This window comes from Cibotium barometz, chromosome 33, assembly GCF_041138505.1.
Source record: "Cibotium barometz isolate CiBa-2024 chromosome 33, ASM4113850v1, whole genome shotgun sequence".
Taxonomy (NCBI): Eukaryota; Viridiplantae; Streptophyta; class Polypodiopsida; order Cyatheales; family Cibotiaceae; genus Cibotium; species Cibotium barometz.
In genome coordinates, this window is record NC_141078.1 from 50,824,513 (window position 1) to 50,830,215 (window position 5,703).

Below are 5,703 nucleotides of genomic sequence, written 5' to 3' on the forward strand. Positions count from 1 at the left end.
TGTGAACGCCGGACAGTGGAGGCATGACATAATCGACGGAAACTTATAGCTTGTTGGGAGCTATCTAGCGTCCGTCGATGATCAGCTAGTCGTAGTAGGTCCGCCAATCAGTTTGGTGATGATGTGGTTGTTGAGAGGACGGGCAGCAGCCAGCGGCGGTTTGCATTTGCGTCATAAGCCGCTTGAGTTTTGCTGCAGCCGCTGGCGCGGATCCTGGTGTACCTGCACCTGTGGCTGCACTAGGTCTACTTTGGTGCTTAAAATGACCTTCTCCACAGAGAAAATAGCTACCTCCATTGCTCGGGCTCGATCCTTGCGCAGCCAGTGTACTAGGGGAGAACGGAGTCTGCATTGTTGCAATGGCAGCTCTTGGCGCTAGTGGGGCATTGTGTGTTGTGTTATGCATCTTCTCATTGTTAGTGTTTGCTACATTTGCTGATCATCAGCATGAGCTGCGCCAACAAGATGTGCCAGTTCTACAGCGCTTAGTGGTTGTTAAACCAGATCAGTCCTTCACCAATGTCCATGAAGTAGCCATAAGTAGCGTTCCACGCCGGGTCGGGGCCAGAGGGCGAGCGCTGCAAGGAGGAGAAGCTGCAGCCAATCCTACACCCTCCCCGGAGCCCGCTAATCACGAAGAAGAGGCTAATTCAGCTTCCCCAACATCAACAACACGTAACAACACTGCTCTGCATCTGCGGCTGCTGCCGCGATCGGACGTGGTGCACGGGAACGCGACGCTGGCGGAGCGGCTGAACGCACTGGCGCAGCATGACGCCACCCGCATCCAGGCGCTGAACACACAGATCAACGACGCCATCCTGGCGCGAAGGAACAACGAGTCCGGCCAGTTCTCGTCCAGTGCCAAGTTCTCCGTCAACGCGGGTCCTGGCATCTATATGATGCTGATGACGGTGGGCACCCCGGCCCGGACTTTTCCCATGATCATGGACACGGGCAGCCAGCTGGTGTGGATGCAGTGCCAGCCTTGCCAGTCGTGCGTCCAGCAAAGCACCTCTCCCTTCTCCCCGGCGGCATCCTCCACCTACGCCACCCTTCCCTGCTCTAGCTCGCAGTGTCAGAGCTTGCCCGGGCAGTGCCAGTCCGATTCCAGCTGCCGTTACACCTACAGCTACGCCAGCCAGGCCAGCACGCAGGGGCTGCTCGGCACTGATACGCTCACGCTGGCCGGTGCGGACGGCAGCTTATCGGCATTCCCGAACCTAGCCTTCGGATGCGGCTACCTGAACCAGGGCGAGTACGGCGGTGCTGCAGGGCTGGTGGGCATGGGACAGAGCCCGCTGTCACTGCCGTCTCAGCTCGGCCCGGCTCTGGGCGGGAGGAAGTTCTCCTACTGCCTACTTTCTCAGACCGGCTCGTCGTCTGGCAAGGCCACGTCGCTGCTCATGGGCGATGCCGCCACCGAGTCAGCCGCCGTGGGCCAGATGCGCTTCACCCCGATGGTGACCAACTCGGCCGTGGTGGCGTCGCTCTACTACATCAACGTGGCGGGGTTCAGCGTGAACAACCAGATGCTCAACATCCCGGCGGGCACTTTCGGCATCGACTCCAATGGCGGCGGCGGCATGATCCTCGACTCCGGCACCACATACACCTACCTCCCGAACGCCGCCTTCATCCCGATGCAGCAGGCCTTCGACTCAATGGTGCGGTTGCCCCGTTATACCGGCCACCCTTATCTGCCATTGTGCTACGCAACGGCGGGGCAGACGCAGTCCGCCGCCATTCCGCCGCTCACTCTCCATATGCAGGGCGTGGACCTGGCGCTGCCCCTAGACAACTACTTCATCCCCGTGGACAACCAGGGCAACTACTGCCTGGCCATGATCCCCACCTCTGGCGGCCTCCAGATCGTGGGCAGCATGCTCCACCAGAACTATCAGGTGCTCTACGATCTGGACAATGCCCGCATTGGCTTCGTGCAGGAGGCCTGCTCCTGAACTAGTTAATTCAGTTGTATTATTTATTACACCCCTTTGCGTTAGCCAACGTAGCACAATTATATGTGATCTTTTCCGGAAATGACAATTCCAATGATTCCTTCTAAGGTACTACAAACCTTAGCTTTTTATATTTAGTTGGCATTTGGTTTCCTCAACTACGCATCATCCACGTTGCATACCTTTGCCAATCTCCATCACCTCAACCTCAAAAATCTTCCAACACCAACTTTGTCTCCCGAGTTCTTTCAATTCATACCTTCATATGCTTTAATTGATTGATGTTATTTGCATCTTGCCAACTCCTCAATAATAATCCCTCAATTATCCATTGTGATTACGTGCAACAAAACAAAACATCCTTTAGTGTAATTTTCAGGGCTCAAATTGAGAAAACCAGTTTTAATTTTGTCTAGCCTTGAATTTAATGATTCAAGTTGCAAAATTTTAGTTTATAAACCGGTTAAAGTAAGCGGCAGCATGATAAGATGGCTACTTCGCAGCAGTTTGGCAAGAAGTGGGACATTTTTGAGCCTCCTGAATCTGTGTCCGGCGGGGCGAGTTAAAAGTGACCAATCACACACTACCAAGTTGTTTTGCGGTCACATATCTTGGTCGAGATATGTGTAGGCCACGTAGGTTCATGAAAATTAGTCACGTAATATCTCGAGCAAGATACATGGCATCATGACCGGGCAATATAGTTAGCATCTCCACGTATCTCGGGCAAGATAGGTGGAGTTACTGACTAGATTGCCCGTCATGGTGCTATGCCAACTTAATATGTATATTTATATCTCAAGCAAGATATGAAAATTAATTAAATGTTTCTTAAGCGAGATACGAAAATTAATTTAACATATCTCGGACAAGATACGAAAATTTATTTGACATATCTCGGGCGAGATACGGAAAATATAAGCGTTAAATTGAATTAGCATATCTCTGGCGAGATATCGAAAATGAAATTGAATTAATATATCTTGGCAAGAGCCGAGCATAAAATTAAATTAATATATCTCGGGCATGATACTTATATTAATGAGTTTATCTCGGTTGAGATACTTATATTAATGATTTTATTTGAGGCAAATTATTGATATTAAAGGATTTTATCTTAGGCGACATATTGAAATAGGGAAAATTATTAATATTAGAGGATTTTATCTCGAGCGAGATATTAAAATAGAGTAAATTTTAAATATTAAAATTTTAAATATCGAGCAAGATATTGAAATAGGGTAAATTGTTAATATTAAAGGATTCAGTATCTCAAATTTTTAATATTAAAGGATTTATCTCAGGCGATATATTAAAATAGGTCAAATTTTTAATATTGAAGGATTTTATCTGGGCAAAGAAGGGAACACGAAGTAACCGGCGTCTAATAGCCTCCACAAACGACGCTACTCAAAGCCGGGAATACACAGACGACGACGCCGAAAGTTCCTCCTCTGCTTCCCCTGAGTGGCCAGAACACGTTGGGTGTTATCAGTCTCCCGTCGGCTGTGACAGCTCGGAGCTCTAGGACATTGTCCGCCGCCATGCCTAATAGAGGAGCGAGCGGACTGTGCCCGCCTCCTTGCATGTAACCGCCTGCAGCGCTTACGCAGGCGCCCATCCCTTCAACTACTACTCTATTCTGAGCGTCTGCAGCCTTGTTAAGCTCTTGCCATTGGACTCCCGCCTCAGCTGTCACTGCAGGGACCTCAGAAACATTAGAACGGCAGCCTTGTGGAATGAAGGAGTCATGGAATGTGATTTCCTTGAGACGGTGCATCCAGATGTTGAGCGATCCCGGCGCCGTGCTTCCTCCCAGGAAGTCGTGGCCGGTAGACTTTATGGTGAGCACTGCATACCCACAGCTGCTTGCACTTGGCAGGGCTCTCTTAATACATGAAAATAGAAGAGAATACGGTACTGTGCAAGCAAAAATTGATGAACTCTTGGGAAATATACTCACCATAGGCGGGAAAGGTGACGGCCACGAGTCGCTTTGTGACCCGCGATGGCAATGTCGCGGTGAGCGTGTTTTCATGCATGTGAGGACTATAAACTACTACTTGCTTATATTGAAGGCCCACAGCAAGATGACACCCGTTATCGGTTCGGAGGACCTTTAATTGAAAGGTCGTGTCTCGTTCCACAAATTTATGATAATGTGGAAACCAAACTGAAAGAGTACTTCCGATTTATGTTTTAGGAAGTAGAGGATGGTATATTTGGAATAGTCATCTATAAATAGGAGGATGTATATGTTACCGGTAGTGGGCATGGGACTGAATACATCAGAATGTACTAACTCAAGTACGTGTTTGGTTTTAGTGTGTGATTGGGGAAATTTAGTTCGTGAAATTTTCCCGAAAATACATGCCTCACAAAGATCTATAGGGACTATATGGAAGTTAAGGCCTTGAGCCATCTTATAGAGTTGTAGAGTTGTCATGGCTTGCACGTGTGGGTGCCCTAGCTACTGGTAGTTCGATCAGAGAGTATCATGGATAGAATTCTCTCCAGAAGTAACAGAATTGGATTGCATAACAAGGAGCACTACACCTACTCCAAGAGGATACAATCTCCCTTGTTGAGGACAAATAACGTGAATGGGAGAATGTCCACCAATTGCAGCTTTAATTATGTAGTATTGGTGATGGAATTCTATGGAGGACCCATTTTGGGTGACCTCACTCACCGAGAGTACGTTCTTAGTGAGTCCAGGAATGCAATAAACATTCTTGATCTTGGTCACATCACCAGTGGGCAATTTGAGATACACATTGCCTAAACCGTGGGCAGTGTAGACTCCATCATCCAAGACGAACCTCCGTATAATTATTTAAAGGTTTGTAGTTATGGAGCCAAGACCGTGTGCCTGTCATATTATTAGTAGCACTAGTGTCTAGGTGCCAAATAGTTGCGTCTTGTGTGGAATTTGCTGAGGCCATAAAAAGCCTTAAGGTTGCTACAACAACCAACTGTAGTTGTTAACTTGCTACGATACCAACTTAAGAAAACCTAGTAAGGGAGTAGTGAAACAAACAAGTATCCTCATAATAAAGAGATCAAGAAACAAGATACTAATCAAAGCTTTACTAATTATTAATGAATCAAAGGTGCACATTTTGTATTATCGTCTCTTAAATAGCCAGATGGATACATCAAAGAGAAGAGCCAAGTACATCCCTCAATCATCTCCTTGAATCCTCTACACTTCTTGATTTTATCTTGTGTCACGTGACACTTCGTCTATATCTATTCTTCATTTTCACTATTCCCATGCCTTTCACGTTGTAGGTTTGGGAGAGGAAAGATTACACGTGGTAGGTATAAGAGAGGAAGGGTTACACATGGTAGGTATAGGAGAGGAAGAGGGAGAGGGAGAGAACTTTCAAAAAGCGAGTAGGAGCTGTGCTAGTACTCATTGGTTTTATCTTGCCACATGACACTCTATGTGGCCCATGATATCACCTTGATACCTCATTGAATGTATCATTGGGATTTGGGAATCTATTCTTATGACCTTTTCCTTGACTAAACAAACTTGACATTTGGATAATTTAATCTTTGATTTATATGGCTCTTTAGACCACCATATAAATGTCTACATATGTATATAAAAGTTATATGCTCTCCCAACATTTATGCAAAATCACTTTTGTAACATATAATTCTTTCCTTGTGAAGAGAGAGAAAGTAAATCCCTATATTTTAAAAGGCTTATACGTTGGAATATGATTTTTAA

General features: G+C 46.6%; 1 pseudogene; it reads left to right on the forward strand.

Annotated features, from left to right (window-relative positions):
* The first annotated feature begins 359 nt into the window (after positions 1-359).
* LOC147619690 (aspartic proteinase nepenthesin-1 pseudogene) lies at positions 360-1,961 on the forward strand (annotated as a pseudogene).
* Positions 1,962-5,703: the final 3,742 nt, after the last annotated feature.